Source organism: Xyrauchen texanus, chromosome 13, assembly GCF_025860055.1.
Source record: "Xyrauchen texanus isolate HMW12.3.18 chromosome 13, RBS_HiC_50CHRs, whole genome shotgun sequence".
In the NCBI taxonomy this organism is placed as follows: domain Eukaryota; kingdom Metazoa; phylum Chordata; class Actinopteri; order Cypriniformes; family Catostomidae; genus Xyrauchen; species Xyrauchen texanus.
In genome coordinates, this window is record NC_068288.1 from 44,828,178 (window position 1) to 44,849,378 (window position 21,201).

At 38.1% G+C, this 21,201-nt stretch overlaps 1 protein-coding gene across 2 annotated transcripts in view; it reads right to left on the reverse strand.

Annotated features, from left to right (window-relative positions):
* The window catches only part of LOC127653916 (eyes absent homolog 2-like), a 55,115-nt gene extending 34,535 nt beyond the window's left edge, over positions 1 to 20,580 (reverse strand). Inside the window, exons 1-3 of one of the 2 annotated variants that reach the window (XM_052140771.1) lie at positions 20,287 to 20,580; positions 496 to 553; positions 370 to 392 (exon numbers count right to left, since the gene is read on the reverse strand). The gene's annotated coding sequence lies outside the window, so the exon portion shown is untranslated. Of the gene's footprint in view, positions 1 to 351; positions 393 to 495; positions 554 to 20,286 lie in introns of both variants that reach the window. The other variant, XM_052140770.1, reaches the window with a different exon arrangement.
* Between the last annotated feature and the right edge of the window lie 621 nt (positions 20,581 to 21,201).

Genomic DNA, 21,201 nt, shown 5'->3' on the forward strand with positions numbered 1-21,201 from the left:
ATTAAGAAACCAGTATTGTTAAGTGGGATCCAATTTGCGAACAAACGAGTTGGTTAGTTTTGGAAAATCGGTCAAAAAGACCCACAAATTGGTCTCAAACTAGTGAGTTAATGGTTCCTTCAAAGGACAAAATTAAAGGAGTCATTCAGCAATCAGAACTAAAATCATTACGATTCTCATCCCAAGTTGTAGTGTTGAGTTTCGCAAACTGTACGTTTAAATAGGTCAACTCAAATGTTGATTCGGTGGGCTCATTCAAATAAAACAAGCCGAACAGAGTTCGATGTAAACTGTTTGTAAACTGTTGCATTGAACTGAATAATGGATAAAACTAGAAGGAATATCACTCACGTGTCCTTGACTTGTTACCTGATGTGTACGTGTAACGGCCCCTGTAAAAAAAAAAGAAAGAAGTACAACTTGTGTTAGAATCGCAATGAATGCGCAACAGAAAATATGCAAAATGCAAATGATGAAGTGTAAAGTTCGCCTAACCTTTGACTGAGGGCTGATTGTCGTTGTACTTCTGCTTTTATGCGTTCACCTGTCAGCTCTCCAGTAAAAAAATTAGAAGTTTATTAAAAATATGTGACCTAAATACCACCTGACAATGAAAAATATGAATCTAGTATCCAAAACATAAAAATGAACAAAACATAATTCATGTCCAATCGTGCTTTACAGGAGAAAAAAAAATCAAACTAGGAAAAAGGTGAGCTGACTATACTGAATGACTAGACACCAGTGGTTTCTGAAAACACATGTAATACATATTCTGAGATACAGACAACAGTGAAAAGCTTGTTTGTATGAAACCTGCTCGGTTAGACCGTGTTCCAGGAACAAAACGGTGTGTAATCTGCATTCTGAACTTGGCATAATTTGGCACACAAAACCACAGGCAATGCGACATGCCAGCAGCGAAAAACAACTGACGACAGGGGAAAAGGTGGTTGATTTTATACCTGAAATGTAAGAAATGTAGCTGCCCCTGTTCTAAGGTAATCTATCGATGTGTATAGTATGTGGGTAGTATGCATGAATGCAGGCACCGGGTGAAGTGAGATAGGACTGAAATGTCAGCAATGACCATGTAACCTTAGATGCCCTAATTATTGACTCTATTTCCCCTACAATGTTATTGCTCAGATCTGGCTTATTCATAACTCCCGAATCGCAATGGCATTCTCAGTTATATTTCATAACTGAACATTTTATGAATAATCAACTTTGTATCAGATTCAAAATGATCATTTAGCAGATGTGCACATAAAAAATTTGCAAAAGAGTCCATTCGTTCTCTTGTTGCTTTCTGAGACCGATCTCACTGTGAATTCAGCAACAGGATGTTGAAAGTTCTGCTGCAGAAATCAGCTGTGCTTAGCCAAATTCAAACCACTGCCCCCCAGTGGCTGAAGCTGGAAGTGTTGTTGACCAGTCTCTGGGTGAAATGTCCACAAGGTGGCACCAAAAGTGAGAAGTATTTTTAGTTTTAAATGACGTAATTCCGTCAACGTGAATAAATATTTGATCAGCCATACGCCCTTAACCCTAACCCCAACTCTTAATCTAACCATCAGTGGAGTGAAAATGTAAATTTTCATGGGCAGTGGTGGCTTAGTGGTTGAGGCTCAGGGTTACTGACCAGAAGGTTGGGGGTTCAAGCCCCAGCACCACCAAGATGCCACCATTGTGTCCTTGAGCAAGACACTTAACTCCAGGTTGCTCCGGGGGGATTGTCCCTGTAATAAGTGCACTGTAAGTCGCTTTGGATAAAAGCGTCTGCCAAATGCATAAATGTAAATGTAAATTTAGAGGGGAAATGGAACATCAGAATGACGACAATGTCCTGATTTGCAAGGGACTAGAACCTGTGACTTGGAGGTTAGGGTGAATAATGTTTTGGCGGCTGCGGTGGGGGTGGATCCCCGCCCATGTTTAAAACAAACAAAGACTCTCTACAGCTCAGTCTGTTTTTTTAGTAAACAGTTGCAACACTACCGTACAGGGGTATTTAAGATGAAAAACGTATCATGTGACTGTCATAACGACATCAAAACTGATGGATGTGCTTTTTATTTGGACATGAACTTTCCTAAAGAGAGTGTCGTTAGACTAGTCTCGAGATCTTATCTTGTGTCGCAACCAGGGCTGGACTGGTAATCTGGCATACCGGGCATTTTCCCGGTGGGCCGATGCACTTTGGGGCAGATCAGGGATGGACTGGCCATCGGGAGAACTGAGCGGTCCGGTGGGACGGCAGCGAAATGTGCGGATGCATAACGGACAACAAAACGGCAAAGCGATATGCAGAAAAGGACAATGTTTTAATAGTGTCTTTAATTTAAACTTCATAAGCAAAAATGGCATTAGAGTTGGTAAGATGCCTATTTTTAAGATTTAAGAATTTCAATTCCATATCAAAATTCCATCAAATTGATTTGTGTAATGTTTAACAAAATTAAATTGATAAAACGTATTTTTTATTACAGATAACTCAATTCAATTTGATAGAATTTTGTTATGAAACTGAAATGCGTAAATCTTAATTTGTAAATTTTTTAATTTTGTCATTCATTCACTCAAAAATACATGTTAAGATTCACACATTTCAATTTTATTTTATTAAGATTACACAATTTAAATGGAATTTTGTTATGAAATTGAAATGCGTAAAACCTTCAATATATTTGAGTGATTCATTCGCTATAAAATGTATAAAATTATTCGCTAAATAATATCAATTTCACAACAAAACCCCATCGAATTGAATTGAGTAATGTTTTATAAAATAAAAATTAACAAAAATAAATATTTTAAGTTTGATTCAGTTTAATTTTGGGAAACATTAAACAATTAAATTTGATGGAATTTCGTAATGAAACTGAAAAGCTTAAAAATAGGCTTAAAAATGTTCTGAGTGTTGTGGTGAATCAGTTCAAACTCTCCGTTTCAGTGAACCGATTCAAAACTCTGATTCAACGATTCTTTTGCATCATCATTCAGAGATGTTCACGGAAATCTCTGTGGCATTTTGAATGTACCGAAATGTTTTTGTAAACATATGAATAGATAAATATTACTGTTATTAATACAGAAATATTTATTTTTAATTTATACTATATTTATGGTGCTTTTTTTTTTGTCTTATTGAGCTTTAAGGTGCCAGTTATAAGCAACTTTTGTTGTATGGAAATGGGCAACATGGTCAGAAAATCCTTATCCTTGTTTTTGTTCTTTGAAATAAAATAACACGTGTTTCTAATGACATGAGGATCAATGATAACAGATTTCAGATTTTTGGGTCAACTACCCCTTTAATTTTGTATAAACACACACATTATTGCTTGTTTTAAGAAAACTGAATCAGATCTTCTCCAGGTCAAAGATGCAGCGCTTCATGCTGACGATTTTAAACGCCTGCTGACACACCGCAGAAGACCAAGAGTCACACTGATAACAAAAATGTTTCAGAAGAAAATAAAAGCAAACGTCGGCAACATTGTAGAGAGAAAGTCAAAGCCAGAACGTGACACAGCAAACACAGACTGCCCAAAGGAACGCTGACGTCCTCCCGGAGTTCCAGTGATGCGCTGTGTGTATCCTGGTATGAGCACGTCCCGGAGTGAAAGGGCATGGGAACGAACGCCCCACCCCCTTTAACAGGGGTAAACTGAGCTAAAACAAACCCTGGATGGGGCACGGTCGGTCCGCAGCGTTTCAACTGGCCTCAGCGTTGTTCTGCGAGCGTTGGCTTTTTTCACGGCTATCATATTCCACACAACGCCTTACATCGTACATCATTGTGCGCTGTCACATGCATATCTCTCATTATCCAGCAAGCTCTTCAGCATGAAAACTTCAGTATGAAAATATCAATGAGACTATCAACACCAGTGATCAACGGGTGGGTCGTGACCCAAAAATATGAGACAGCATGGAAAAAACTATGCAAAATGCAAATAACAACATGCAAATTCCCATAATTTTGCATTGTTAGGAGAGCAAAATAAATAAGCTTTTGAACTTGTAAAAAGGATGAGATGTATTATAAACCTTTTGGTACTGAGTTGGGATGCTAACATCCCATATAACATCTACGTATAACCGTATAATTTGGCCAAAGTTAAGATGTTGTGTATGGGACGCCTATTGTCCCATATTATAGCGATGAAACATCCCATATTGAAAGAATAGAGTCCCATATCGAAACGCTCACAATGCTATATGTTTATTCACATGGTGTTAAGTTGGCAAATCTATTTACACATGATGTCTAATGTAAACTCTGGGCCATGAAGCAAAGCCCATTGAGAACCAATGGTCAACCCTGTACACTGGTGTACAATAAAGACATCGACCACTGCTCTCCATTGTCATGAGCAAGTCGGCTCTTTGAAACTCTTTGAAATGAGTCAGGAACCGTAGCATTGCCATATGGCTATCTGATCTAGAGCACACTTTCAAACCCAAGCTGTGATCTAACCATTCAATCAAAGCCGCCAAACTGTTCTCTGACCAGCAGCCGCGGGCTACATCCCATATGGCGCTCTTTCTGCGGGGCGCTCTGTTCGCAGATGACCGCTACACTGCCTGGAGGAAAACCGCAAGACACGGTGACCTCACTGCAACAATGCCGCACTTCTGAGGCCCAAATCCAGACGGATTGCAAGCAGCCATCTGCCCTTTCATTTCCTCTGAACTCTCTCTGGGGTTTCAGTGTGGCAGGTAGTTCAGTTCCAAAAACGATTTTGAGGATTTAAAACAAAGAACTGGCCAATTAAAACCTAATTTAGACTTTTTCTTAAAGGGGAATTCAAGACCGTCTTATATATTTTTTCCTATTTACTGTAGATCAAATGACTAAGTCACAAAGATATGTATATGTATATGTATATATATATATATATATATATATATATATATATATATATATATATATATATATATATATATCCAGAAAACACAAAAAGAGATGTTAGAAAGAATTTCTCAGAAAATGGGTGGTGATTTAAACTGCTGAGCGCCAAAAATGACAAAAGTGTCATAAAATTACAATCTAGTGTATTTGCTATTTGTATTTTCTATATTCCAAGTCTTCTGAAGTCATACATTTGATAGTCAATATTAACCAATGGTTGATTCTCTCAAAACCTGTCAAGAAATTTTTCCTGTACATTGACTTGCTTAACTCACTGCTTAACCCCCAAAGTATGATCCATCATTTATTTTAGTTTCCCTAAACTGTGGTTAATATGTTGCAAATCCATTGTTCAAAACATGTTAATTCAACAATATAGATGTTGATGATGTCATGCAGGGGTGGAGTAATAACTTCCAATAATCTTAAATTATAAAAGCTCTTTAACATGTACCAGAAAGACTTTAATGTCAGAAAGTTGCTGAAGACAGGAAAGCTGCATGCACTGTGTAAAGTGACAGATACATATGGTGCATTAGTGGGGTTTTCCTCTATATTAGACTTCAGGATTCCCCCGACGCACTTGAGAAAATATGCACACGAGCACTATTCAACATGTAAATGCCACTTGTGCATTAAAATAAACACATGCGCTAATACGCTTTCCCTTCTTTAATCCCTTAAACGGCTACACTTGCATTTACATAATAAATTGTTTTCTTAAATGTATGTAAACATGAAAGATATACATGAAAGGTGTAGAATCCGTAGCGAAGTCGAATGATGTCCACACAGCAAACTAGTTCCTCGTTAGTTTGCGGTATAGACATCATTCGACTTCGCTGAACAGCTTCTAACCACAGCTTGTTTGCGAGTGTTTATTGGAACTACGGTTTCGGGAAACACCAAATCGCTGAACTATTTTGGTAATGATGGAACTTGCGACATTATTTGGCCAACAATGCTTTTGGGAAACATTTATCCCCAAATCACTGCAAAAAATATAGTTGTGGAGCGGAGGGGGGCGGGGCCGGGTCGGAATATCACGCGCCCGGTCCCCAATCGGCCTGATGAGGCGCGCGAGGGATAAAGGCGGCCGGTGACGATGGTTAGACAGAGAGAGAAGTACGGGCATGTCTGTCATGTGTGTGTTTGTTTATGCTTTTGGTTTAAGTTTTCATTAAAATTATGATTTATGTTGACAAGCCGGTTCTCGCCTCCTCCTTCCCGGGTTTCGGCACCAATGTAACACTGTTAAGGATGGGCAAGGAGGAGGCGAAAACCGGCTTTATCCCTCGCGCGCCTCATCAGGCCGATTGGGGACCGGGCGCGCGATATTCTGACCCGGCCCCACCCCCCTCCACTCCACAATAGAGCATTATGGCATTATGTGCATTGTAGTGATGACTTTCGGCTGGGTAACCTAGTCTCGTAGAATGAACATTACTATAACTACATTTTTTCAAACTGACTTTTATGTGCTGAATTCTACGTGCCGCTGCAGTTTCCTGGTGAAATGAACACTAGAGGAGCTACAACATCTGTGCGTTTTATTCACTGATTATGGCATTATAAACAAATATTTTTTGAACTATTACTCACACATTGGTATGATATGAAATTCGAAACACTTTTACTATAACACATTATTCGAAAAACGTTACATGAGGCCTGGGTAGCTCAGCGAATATTGACGCTGACTACCACCCCTGGATTTGCGAGTTTGAATACAGGGCGTGCAGCGTCCTAACTCCAGCTAAGTCTCCTAAGCAACCAAATTGGTTGCTAGGGAGGGTAGTCACAAGGGGTAATATCCTCGTGTTCGCTATAATGTGGTTCTCGCTCTTGGTGGGACGTGTGGTGAGTTATGTGTGGATGCCGCAGGGAATAGTGTGAAGTCTCCACATGCGCTACGTCTCCGCGGTAACGCATTCAACAAGCCACGTGATGCGTGGATTGACGGTCTCAGATGCGGAGGCAACTGAGATTCGTCCTCCGCCACCCGGATTGAGGCGAGTCACTACGCCAACACAAAGACTTAGAGCACACTGGGAATTGGGCATACCAAATTGGGGAGGAAAAAATAAACATACATTTTAATGCTTGCATTACAGACTCAACTACATTTACAAAACTTATTCCAACATGATTTCTCATTTTGTTTTTGAACACTTTCGATTAGGTTTAGGTGTTGGTTTAGGGTAAGGATGCCATTTTGTTCACCTCTCATTTGATTTTAGATTACTATTGGTTAGGTTTAGGTTAAAGTTTTAGGTTAGGGAGGTATGTTTTACTCATTAAAACCTCCATCTCATATTCACCTTAAAATCTCAGCTAATTACGACACTATTTCACTCGCTTTTGGCGCCCCCCGCTGGACATTTCACTGGGAAACTGCAGCCAAACATGTGATAAGGCTCATCATTTCATTTTGCAAAAATGCTGCCATGGTCACGTAATGATCATGAGACCAGGCTGGGTTTGGAACAACATGAGAGTAAGTAAATGATGAGAGAATTTTAGTCTAACTTGTCAGCTAGAAATGATTGAAAGCATTTGCAGATGTTGTTTAAACTGTAACACTTACCTCGTTATAGTTCAGTGATGCTTTGACATTTGGTAAATATTCTTATCCAAACATGAACTTTGCTCTAGCTAGCTTGGTTTATTACAGTTTGCTACAGTGCTTGTCTTGGCAGTATTTCAACTGATGCGCTAAACTGTGTTTTTTATTTGAAACTAGCACGGCGTCAGATGCGCGCACACACACACAAACTAAACACTCCTCCACAAAGCTTTTCTACGGCTGCTTGCCTTTGGGGCCAGAGCTTGTCTGCAGCCTTTGAACCCAAAGTCTCATAAATAAAGCCGTCCGGCCACACGCGTCCACTCTTTAGCCTGCTAATGGAGAGATGGGGGGGGGGGGGTAACAGCCTAGTAATGTCCCCTTGAGATGTGGCTGCACTTACCTCAGTGTCCAGGGATTTAATCAATTCTACAGCACAGCACAACATGGGAGCCCTGATAATTTTAGCATAATACACTATTAAAGACACCCACAAATTTTTATTCAATTAAATGAAAAGTGTTTGGGTAAGGAGGTAGACTTGATGGTTAGGTTAAGTTTGGGTTCAGGGTTAAGCAACGCTCAACGCTACAAATCTGGTAAGTTTTTCTTTCTTCTGTGGAACAAAACAGTGATTTTACTATTAACATTATTACGTTTAAGGGGGTCGCACACCGGACTCATCCGTCGGACGAAATGGCGTCTTTTTTCAATAAAGGTACGTACACCGCCACCGTCGCTCAGTGTCTGTAGGCGGTGTCCAGCTAAGAAACCAAGCTCAAATTTCTACTGTGCCACACAACGCAAGCTGCATATTTTCTTAGGGGTTAAACTTGATGGATTCCACAAGAAATGCCCCGTCCTATTTTACTCCAAATTATACTTTACACAGATTTTACTCCAATAAGATTATACTTTCCATTTATAAAATGAAGCCTATTTTAAGGCCATTCATTAAAGTTTTTTACATTGCAACATTATTTTCATGACAGTTATGCACAATTTACTACCCAATTCTCATTAACATAAAGCCAGTCATTATAACATTCTCATTATCGTAACATTAAAAAAATTATATATTATTTAAATTGTAAAGAATTTATACTACTTTATAATAGTAGTACTCTCTTAGTATTGTCTTGCATTTTCACTCATTTTAAGATTGAAAAATATTTTGAACAAAAGCCATTTGTTTCCCCCCTTTTCACCCAATTTGGGATGCCCAAATTCCAATGAGTTTTTAAGTCCTTGTGGTGGCGTAGTGAATCCCAGCTGCCTCCGCGTCTGAGATAGTCAATCCACGCATCTTAACACGTGGCTTGTTGAACGCGTTGCCACGGAAACATAGCACATGAGGAGGCTTCACGCCATTAACCGCAGCATCCATGCCCAACACACCAAGTTCAGGCTTTTTTTCCCGGCTGCTCTAGTGGACTAGTGTAATGCGTTTTTTATGATCATACTCTGTTTTTCCTTATTATTTTAAATGTATTTGTTCAATGAACTGTTGTATATAAGCAATATCACACTCGCAATCATGCTATATGGACCTATATCAGCACTGTTGTAATTACCTACGGCACTCGACCTGCGGCCAAATCTCACCAGTGCTGATATAGGGCCATATCGCACTATTGCTAGTGTGATATTGCTAAAAATAGTCCATATATATATATATATATATATATATATATATATATATATATATATATATATATATATATTTATTTATCCAAGTTCTGATTTGCTCTTAAGCATGAACTATGATTCTTGGTCTCCAGTTAGAATACTTGCCAGGAGAAAATTGAACAATGAAATGTGTAAAATGGGTAAGCACATGCAAAACACTGGGTGGAAAAATCGGACTAACTTCAAGCTATCAGTTTTCCATTCCGAAGGCTTTTAATTTATTGGCTGCTGTTATTAAAAAGCACACATTGCTAGCCACCATGTTTATGTGTAACACAAACCACCCGCCATGGTGGGCTCAACTTTTCACATGACAGCTTCAGAGAGGAGAAAGCCACCTTTCATGCCAGCTTGTTTGGAACTCTCCCACCCAAAACCCCCGACTTATGTGAAATCGACCCCTGCATTCAGACATTCGCTCCATCAGCTCCCAATTTCTAGGTCCTACCCATCCCCCACCTCTACAGCACCCACCCTCCAGGTCTACTGGACCCTTCACCCCCGGAGCGGTGCCCCGAAACACGGGTCAGGGACGGGGACAGCTGGTGGACCTCCCAGAAGCCATCTTATGAGGGACAAGGGGTGAGGTGATCGGTCAGACGGCACTCAGTTCCCAGGTAACACATCTGTCCTGCACGAAGTGGGGGGTATGAGTGATTTGACAAAACTACTGTTTCACAGTATAAGTACTTTTATATTACAATATAATATGTAAAAACAAATTGTAATCAATCAAAAATAGTTTATATGCTGAAGGTAATCATGTAGTAAGGAATGTTCTGGGTTCAATACAAGCTCAATCGACAGCATTTGTGGCATACTGTTGAAAGTAATTTCAATTCATCCTTGAGTATTAAGAAAGAGATAACATTTTAGCCAGTCCATTAATGGTAAAATACAGAAAAGTATTTATAAAAAAGAAGAGCCACAAGGAGTAAAAATTATACATGGTTTAATGCAATAAATACCGTTCTACATGATTTTAGTGTCATCGTCATGGCAACAAAGTCATATATTGAATAGAACGTAACACGGATAAGGTAAGCAAGGCATTTTACACACTAAAATCATGTTAACATGAATAATGTTTGTATCTTTTGGTTATACTTTTGAAACTGTGTGCATTTTAATGTTTATATATATATATATATATATATATATATATATATATATATATATATATATATTGTATCAATATCACAGTAGCAAGAGTGTGATATGGCCCTACATCAGCACTGCTGTGAATCGGCCGCAGGTCGAGTGTCGAAGGTAATCACAGCAGTGCTGATTTAGGGACATATAGCACGATTGCGAGTGTGATATTGCTTATATACAACAGTTCAATGAACAAGTACATTTTAAAAAATTAGGAAAAACTGTGTTAGGTCATAAAAACGCATTTGTGCTTGAAACTACTTTATTACGCAACGGACCATAATCTGTCGTTACATATGATGCGTCCAAGCCTCCATTAGTAATTCAAAAATGACCCTTCAGAAATAGCATCACGGCAAGTTATTAACAAGGATGGATGTGTGTGTGAGTTTGAGAGAGAGAGAGAGAAAGAGAGAGAGATATATGGAGCATGTGCGATCACCTGTTGCATTCCCAAGCAGAGATGCTGTCAGCTTTCTGAAGATCAGATTTCTCAGTGGAAAAATAGCCATCCAAGCGGGGGTATATCTCCCTATTTCGTAGTAGCTGGTGCACAAAGGTCATTACCTATAGAAACCGCAATGTACTCTGCCATTTTAAACAGTACGTATCCAATGTGGAAACTCCGGTAAGAGATCTGTTGTGTCTTTCAGCTGCAATGAACCTTAATACTGAAGTTGTTCATTTAAAGCTATTTCCCAGCTTTAGTAGTGTAGTAGTAATACAAGCGATCACGAAGAGCTGTTCTATGTAAACACTGACTAATGGATTCACCAACTGCTCATATTACACACAAAAATATGCATATGTAATGTAAAAAGAACATGGATGTAAAAGAGACACATAGCCTACATTAGCTCTTAACACATATGCACTGCTCTTACACTTTAATTTACATTTATGCATTTGGCAGACGCATTTATCCAAAGCGACTTACAGAGCCCTTATTACAAGAACAATCCCGCAGGAGCAACCTGGAGTTAAGTGCCTTGCTCAAGGACACAATGGTGGTGGTTGTGGGGATCGAACCAACAACCTTCTGATTAACAGTTTAGTGCTTTATCCCACTACGCCACCACCATTATGGATTCATCCAATAATTCAGATTTATCCGGATTTATCCAATAATTCATCCAATTTAGGATTGGTACACACACAGTGAAGCATCCAAGTGCTGATAGTGTCAGACCATCAGTGCTCATGGAACATCTCTTGTCCAATCAGATTCGAGGACAAAAACTAACTGTTCTGGTTGTTTTTTCACGGCCCAAGTCAAAAGAGCCTTTACGGCCTATCTCTTGATATGGCGTAATAGTCTATGCAAACATCAGGAAGTTGAAGTGTGTAACTTAATCAGTGTTAAAATACTTTCTCCAATCCAAGCATACTACGCAGACAAAATAAGTAAGTCATTCAAGGTTGATTTCCTCGACAACACTGTGTCCCTTTGGCGCTATTAAAACTTTGTTTTGTGCGACCCGTCCAACCTGACACAGCAACAGTGGCTCAACAAATGTTTACGGCAGCACTATCAGTTTGTTCGACCAACGTGAGACGGGGAGGATTCAAAAGCAATGTTTATTTTAAATATTTTTTTCAGTTCTAAACTTTTAACCTTTAGACACGTTCAGTTGCTATTGCCAACACTCGTGGCCTATATGGTTGAGGATAGTCAGTGAATGATATATGGCTTTTACAAAGAAACCTGTTGAGAAATTTCCTGCTTATTTGCCCTCGGGGAAGTTAGCATGTGTAAACTCGCCCGAGCGACAGAGAGGAAGAACATGAATGCTTATTCTAGAGAACTAATTTGTTTAGATTGTATACGATCCAACTTTTTCAGTCACCACCTTGGGAAATCGAGAATAAAGATAATTCTCATAATTTTTTACATGAATATTTAACTGTTGCCCTCATTCGTGTTCTGATATGATGAGTTATTTGCTGGCAGGACTGCGGTGTTAAGTTCAGTTCATCTACACTGTTACTGTTCTTCACATTAGGGCTGGACAGTGGGACGGTAAATGTATTTTGCTATGCTATACCATGTTTGATTGTTTGCACGGCTATCAGTGGGCAGTACTGCTTCACTTTCTATACATGAGGTTTGTTATGAATAATCTTATTATTTGGTTTGTTTCCAAATAGTTCCAAATAAGAGAAAATAATCAGATGAGATGAATTACCTTTTAATTCACATCATTACTGTAAACAAATATAGACAATACTAAATGGTTATTCAATTAATAACCTAAATGTTGGGGTTAGAGTTCATGACCAGTAAAAAATAGATACATTGCGTTATATACTGTACCATTACTTTGATATAAAATTAATTATACTGTGGGGTAATTGCATATCGAATCAACCAAATTTAAGAGACTGTCCCAGCTGACATTTTTATTCCCCCAAACAAAGCTTCACATAAGTAATGATGAAAACCCAAATATTACATGGATCAATATTCACATTATTTTCAACACAGGGTTTTTTCGAAATCAGACAAGAGTTCAGTGACGATTTAAAGAATGTAAACCACTGAAAATGTGTAGCATTTAACAATTATGCATAAAGCCACCATAAGAGTCCCATAACTCTGGGATGTATCCATCTAGGACATAAACTATGAAGATACAAGGAAGGTTTGTTCTGAGCAAGAATATAAAGGATATTAAGACATATTTAAAACTTCAGGAGGCTCTTCAGCTTTGGAAAAGCAATGGACACCATTGGCATATAATGCAAAAAGGTATGCTGAAGTCAACTTATTTTAGTAATAGGCCTACCTATCTCTGTGTAAAAATATTTTTTCGTCATTTTGAACCCCTTTTAACCCCATAATGGATTACTCTGTAAATATTGATCTATGACATTTAATATTTTGGCTTTGATCACCACTTATCTATTTCTTTCACCAGTAAAAAAATAAAATACTATTGTATATATAAAAATAAAGTCCATGATGTGTGTTTGTGTGTGTGTGTGTTAGTGGTGTTTGCAAAGGCATGCTTTTACTTAGGGTTAAGTAGGGTAACTCATTCTGCACTGTTTGTGCTACAGACATACCAAAATCATCTCATCATGCATGATCAAATCATGCGGCTTGATGAAAAGAGATGTGCTATTACTTTTCAAAGTTATCAGACTTATGATTTTTGCCTGGCGGATGATAAAAATGGCATAAAATCCACTGGACTAACATTACTCGAGCCATATCTAGAGACTTGTGGATGGGTTATTTTGTCTTGGGCCAGTAAGCAATTAAAAGCAACCACCCAGAACACGCTACCAACTGCATAGCAACAACAAGCTAATAACTTAGAACACCTTAGCAACCACATCGCCTTGGCAGCTACCCACAAGTCCCTAGCATCTTGGTTGCAAGTTTTGCACAGACAAGCTCCACTTAAACATCTAGTTTATATCTGCAGTAAACAGCTGTGAACAGAGAAAGCTTCTACCTCCAATGCAAAATATGATGTTAACTGTCAGTGCTTTAAAAGTACAGATGGACTCAAACCACCTGAAAATGTCAAAATAGACCACAACCTTAGTTTTTACTTCACCATCATCTTAATGTAGGACGTTTGGTTGTAATCAAAGACTGTTAGGGTTTCAGGACTGTACAGCTACATGAAGCACAGTTTGATTAAAGTGAGGGGTTTATGGAAAGTGTAGTTCACTGCAGTTGGGCCACAATTCCTTTATTTTCAAATCTGTCAACACTGATCCAAGGTTTTTGACAGGGAAAGCAGAATACATTTGAAAACGATGTCTTCTCATTGCAGTGTGGATAGGGAAAATGGAGGCATCGGAAAACAATGAAGTATTTGTAGTCATATGACGCAGTCATGTGATCTATTCAATGCAAAACAATCAAGATGGAGGCCCATGTTGTAGCTGCATAGTTGTGGAATGGATCTTAACCTTAGCGGTTTTCAAAGCGCTTTACGCTGTGAATCATTCACCCATTCAAACACACACCAATGACGGCAGAGCTGCCATGCAAGGCACTAGCCTGCCATTGGGAGCAATTTGGAGTTCAGTGTCTTGCCCAAGGATGCATGTGGAGTCATGTGGGCCAGGAATTGAACCGCCAACCCTGCGATTAGCGGCCGACCCGCTCTACCGCCTGAGCCACCATCATTTTTGGTACTCGCCGATGCCATGTCCGACTTCAAATCAACAGTTTATTTCAATTTTATCATCAAAATGTTTAAATAAATGAATGATTTAAAACTTTAATCAAATGAAAATATTCAAATTGTATTGTTTTTTTATCAAATTAAGTGCTTATATACAGAACCTCACAGCACAATCCAAAATACAACATTGGAGGTATATTTTGTCAAATAAAGTGCTGCACACAACTGATTTATTATTATTATTATTATTATTATCAGTAGTAGTAGTAATAGTACTATTACAGTGAACATAACATAACTTTACACTAGTGATTTATTTCTGTCATACTTTTTCCCTATAAATATACCTTTAATTTTGAAGGAGCTTTTATTTTGAAGAGTTTCTTTGTTGTTTTGACCAATAAGCCCACTCCAGAAAAGCCGGTCGCTATGTGACTCAACATGATCATTAAACCGCAAAAGGCTGCTATTTCTTTAAATAAGTATGCACTCTGTATGTGGCTCGCACAACAGCATGAATTTGCTCTCTTTTTACTGTTATCTGCTACAAACAGAGCGCATGATGCTCATGACAGTGTTTTCCCTGTATGATCCTTGGAGGAGCTTTAACAGCAGCTGACGTCAGCACAACACTGTCTCCACACATTCACAAGCGCTCACATTTGAACTGCAAATTATATTTATCTCATTAAATCACAGGTTTTGCAGTTACATTTTAATTTGTGCGCTGAATGTTTACGGAATGACATTTGTCCATCAGATTGTATCGGTTTTTGGTATCGGAGCATTTTTCGGGTATAAGCACCAGTAAATGTGTGTGCAGTATCGGACCCAATACCAGTATCAGTATTGGGACATCCCTAGTTGATATCATTAACATTGAGTTGTTATGACAGCCAAAAACTGTGCAAGTTAAACCTAAACGAATTTTTACTCCAACTAACACTTAAAATGGTTGTTGTTCTCCTTCTGGGTCAATAGTCTATTGAGACCGGAACCAGAAAACAGTCCCGTGGCAATCAGAATCATCATTTACATTTATGCATTTGGCAGACGCTTTTATCCAAAGTGACTTACAGTGCACTTATTACAAAGACAATCCCCTGGAGCAACCTGGAGTTAAGGGCCTTGCTCAAGGACACAATGGTGGTGCCTGTGGGGATCGAACCAGTGACCTTCTGATTAACAGTTATGTGCTTTAGCCCACTACACCACCACCACCACTCCATAGCACCACCCAGTTGTTGGACAGGAAAACTGTGAAGAGATTTGGAAGAATCGACAAACTACATGTTTATTATAAATTTTCTGAACTGTATGAACCATCATAAAAACCTTTCTAAACATCAAGAACATCTAATAATACATTTTCCGAATGTTCTGAAGCAGTGTCGGAAATTAACATTTCCATTACGGGGCAATGTGAGCAGCCGCTTAAACTATATCCTTGGGATATGATTGGCAGGCGTAGATGGACAAGCTCCACTGGAATTTACATTTGGAACTTCATTATGCATTGGACTATAATAGAATATAAAGAACTGTATTAGATGTTGCAACTAAAAACAGAAGAATTCATTGCAGGGGCATTTTCCCCACATTTTCGCCCCAAGCCCCCCCTTAATCTCTGACCCTTTAATTATTCTATATACAATAAGTGTGCTGGTTGCAAATGCAAAATTTGCCACCATAATGCTAGGCCGTTGAGGGTGGTTGTAAGTGCGTTGCCACATGTTTGCTAAGGCGTTCTCATTGTTTTGTTTTTTTTTGTGCATTGCTATGTGGTTACTAGGGTACTCTTGTGTGGTTGCTAGGTGGTTGCTTAGTATGCCAAGTAAAAAGACACCTTCAATGTACTGGTAGTCTACATTATTTTCAAACATTGTATCATCTACCAGGCAAAACATTAAACATAAGTATGAAAACATTAAACATAAGTATGAAAACATTAAACATAAGTATGAAAACATTAAACATAAGTATGAAAACATTAAACATAAGTATGATCTCTTAGAAAAGTAATATCACACCTCTCCTCAACAAGCATTTTTTGACATATAATTCATATCTGTGGTGCAAACAGTACAGGAGACGTTACCTTTCAAGCGGTTATACTAAGGGTTAGAATTATGTTCAAATCCCTAAATAAATACAATTTGTAAAATGTCTGATGATGTGGCAAAGTGTTAACTCAACGCTACCAATCGCATTCACTTGCGCAAGCCTCCGGAGACTCTGGGACTACCTCTATGGGCACTGGCTAAATATTTTGCTCATTACGACTGAGGTTATCTTCCATCTGGTGTCTGGAAGCACAGGATCGGTTGACTATTCAAAGCAGAACCCGAGTTCAAGGCCTTCAGCCTCACCCTAAAACGGAGGGGTTAGCGCCGACCGGTCCGTAATGAAACGAGTGCAGATAAACTCAGGAAGAGCTGTGCTTCCTATGAAAATATTTATCATTCCACAAACTTTTGGCTTCAGAGGGCTTTAGGAATTAATTTGTGTTTTTTTAGGAGGGGTGGTGGGCTGCTCAGGATGGGGAACTAAACCCTTTCTCTGGCTCTTCGGCTGGAATTGTGCAGCTTATTCACTATTTATTAGGGTTAGTAATCAGAACCATGTCAGGAAGAGGGGTCTACGAGAAGGAAGAACGGCTCAAAATGGGACCTGGTGTTATTATAGACAGAGAGCGAGGGTGTTAAATCAAACTTGGTCCCGTGCACGCAAGCCTTGGTGTGCTTCTAACATTTTTCCAATTATATCTTTGAAAGAACAAAGAATCAGAATGAGAGTTGGGGGTTCATAGATTTGATTTAGAAGCTTAATAGATAACAAAGGCAAAAGCAGTTGCATTATGCAAAACCAGATGTTTTGAAATATATAGAGATTAACAAAGTAAATGAGAAATACTATCAAGTGTATCGGTGTTAAAGGGAAACAGACTGGAAAGTTGCCACAATACATGAGTCAATTAGAAATAGACTTTCACTTAAAACGCTTATCAGTATCGGATGAACTCACATTGTGGAAGACAAATTATGCAAAGTCTTCTTAAGTGCCAAAAAACACTTTAGACACGTCTGTAGCGCCAATAAAGCAGGTTAAATTCATTCTTTTGTTGAATCTGCACTATGCTAGTCTCAAAAAGCAGGCTGTTCTTGTTCAGATATTAGTGATTCATTTAGTTCCTCTTAAGACAGAAATAAAACAATAATAAAAGGAATCGGTTCCAGACACTTAAAATTAATCGTATAGGTCTTAAAAAGCAATAGTGTATGATGTCAGCAATACCTAAGAAGGATAAGTCATGATAGTGGTTAAAAATATTGCACATGCAAGAAAGTGCAAGAAATGTTATAGTTTTTGCATTTCAATGTCCAATTCATGAAGTTAATAGTTTGACATTGTGCAATAGTGACCCGAGGTCTTGTAAAATAAAGCAGTGAACGCATTGAGACGGGGGTTGTGAGAGGATCTCGCAGACGATGAATGCTTCTCTTTGAAAAACGCTTGGCAAGGCACTCTAAAATTACCATATTAGCTTCCTGATTTCGCCTCAGTGATTTCAGAGTAATTGCCTAGCTCATGAAATACTGCATCGATTTGTTTCAAACAGACAGAAAACAAAGAAAACTGTCCACGTGAGTGCATAGATTTGTTTTTAGGTTTAATAAAGAACCATGTTTGTGAAAGTAAGAGAGTAAAAAAAAAAAAAAAAGTGAATTAAAAGAACCATTTTGGATTAAATCAATTTTGAAGGTAGATATGATTCTAAATTCAACTCATTTAAGAAAGGAACAACTTTAAGGAATCATCCTTGTGTAGTCACACTGAGCTAATTTAACATAATTAGTGTGAATACAAATATTACATATATATATATTGTGTGTGTGTGTGTGTGTGTGTGTGTGTGTGTGTTCTGCATTGTGTGTGTTCTGCATTGTGAGTGTGTGTATGTGTGTTCTGCATTGTGTGTGTGTTCTGCATTGTGAGTGTGTGTGTGTGTGTGTGTGTGTTCTGCATTGTGTGTGTGTTCTGCATTGTGAGTGTGTGTGTGTGTGTGTGTTCTGCATTGTGAGTGTGTGTGTGTGTGTGTTCTGCATTGTGAGTGTGTGTGTGTGTGTATGTGTGTGTTCTGCATTGTGTGTGTTCTGCATTGTGAGTGTGTGTGTGTGTGTGTGTGTATGTGTGTGTTCTGCATTGTGTGTGTGTGTGTGTGTGTGTGTTCTGCATTGTGAGTGTGTGTGTGTGTGTGTGTATGTTCTGCATTGTGAGTGTGTGTATGTGTGTGTTCCGCATTGTGTGTGTGTATGTGTGTGTGTTCTGCATTGTGAGCGAGAGTGTGTGTGTGTGTGTGTTCTGCATTGTGAGTGTGTGTGTGTGTGTTCTGCATTGTGAGTGAGTGTGTGTGTGTGTGTGTTCTGCATTGTGAGTGAGTGTGTGTGTGTGTGTGAGTGAGTGTGTGTGTGTGTGTGTGTTCTGCATTGTGAGTGTGTGTGTGTGTGTGTGTTCTGCATTGTGAGTGTGTGTGTGTGTGTGAGTGAGTGTGTGTGTGTGTGTGTGTTCTGCATTGTGAGTGTGTGTGTGTGTGTGTGTTCTGCATTGTGAGTGTGTGTGTGTGTGTGTGTGTGCTGCATTGTGAGTGTGTGTGTGTGTGTGAGTGAGTGTGTGTGTGTGTGTGTTCTGCATTGTGAGTGTGTGTGTTCTGCATTGTGAGTGTGTGTGTGTGTGTGTGAGTGAGTGTTCTGCATTGTGTGTTTAATAAGATGTATACAAAAAATAATACAATATTCTGTTTTTATATTCAATATTCTATTTAAAGATTTTAGCATTTAACTTAAAAATCTTTTCAGTAATACACTAAATACAAAGTTACACTAAAATCTTCAATGTGATTCAAGTATTTAAATTAAATCTAATTGTAGTGTAATCAAATTGTTGTACCTTAAATTCTATTTGTATAAAGTGTTGTGAGAAATATATCTAAAATATAAATATAAATGTCTATTTAAGAACAGTAACCTATTCTAGAGCACGAAGCGTGCAAATCTTCACTTTTGAATTATTTTGTCAGTGTAGGTGATCGTCTGCGCAAACATTTCTTTTTTAAAAGAAAAATTCAAATAAGAACCAAAAAGGCGTTTAAAGCCTTTTTCAAAGGAAGACATTTTTAAATTAAAAAAGTCAAATAAAATAAAAAACAACTTTTCTTCTACAGTTTTCAGAAACCATCTATGTGTTGCTGCTTTAAAGAACCCAGAACTCGATTCACAGATTTTAAGAACCAATCATGAAACATTAATAAATGTTTTATCTCCAAAGAACCATTTAGAAACATCACCTATAAAAAGGGTTATTGTGTAGGTGATGCAAATACAATTTGTTTGCATACTTTCATTTTCTTTATTTAAATATTCTGCAATCTGTCTAGATTATGAATAATTATAGTTATAATTATAATTATTACATTAGTAGGCCTATTCTTAGATTCAGAAGACACCGTCACAAACTATAGGGCCTACTAAAAACACGAAATCTTAATATTTGATATGGTCTTCTATATAAACATGTAAGTCTTTAAACATATAACCTCAAATATTTACATGTTTATTAATAGTAGCCTAAATGACCGCACTGATGAGCGGTTTTTGTGTCCTTGATATTCAAATATTTATAATATCCTCGAGATATTATAAGTCTGTAATATAATATAAATATCGGATATAGCTTTCTGTTGTATTTTCTCACATTGATACAATATCAATAGCCTGACAAGCCAATGACTAAAAAAACAAGTATGCACTTACCATATCTAAAGCCGAGACAAATAAAAATCAGGGTTGTGTTCAGAAAAGTTGCCGCTCCATCCTCTGTGCTGATGTTAAAGTGAGCAGGACAGCCGTTAAGTGGACGTATCTCGGGCTCGGTGCTGATCAAAGCGCCGACAAACGGATACAGTAACAATGACGCATCCCGACAAAGAACGTTTAACTTTAAATTATGTTTTTGAAATTTGAAAGTAGCCCGTGAGCGCGCGAGAACATTCGCTGTCAGCTGTAGCGTTTGTATGTGCTCGCTCCCTGTGTGTGTGGCGCACTGAAGTGCGCACTAATGTGAAAAAACGTGAAATAAATGAGCGACCTGAGGTTCCTCCTCCTCACGCGCGTGTCGAGCTGCATCACAATGGGTCCATCCCTGCTGTGTCTGTCTGTGTGTGTGTGTGTGTGTGTGTGTGTGTGTGTGTGTGTGTGTGTGTTTACTTAGCTACGCTTTTTGGGATATCCTCAATTGGTAAATAAATAAATGTATATATTTTATTAATGGAGCCAATTATACAATTATACTATGCTAAAGACTAACTCTCTCTCTATATATATATTAGGGCTGTCAATCGATACAAATTTTTAATCGAATTAATTACATGTGTCCCGATTAATTAATCGTGATTAATTGCATATACAAATATTTGCTGAGAAAGCCCCTCATATAACAATAACTCAATATATAATGATTATACATATTTATATCAATATGTAATTATACATAGTTATCTTTAAATATTAAAAAATTATATATATATATATATATATATATATATATATATATATATATATATATATATATATATATATATATATATATATATATATTCAGATAATTAAAATGCTTTACATTCCTGTGGCAGAAGAGTTGATCATTGATAAGACAAAATTGGCTTTAGA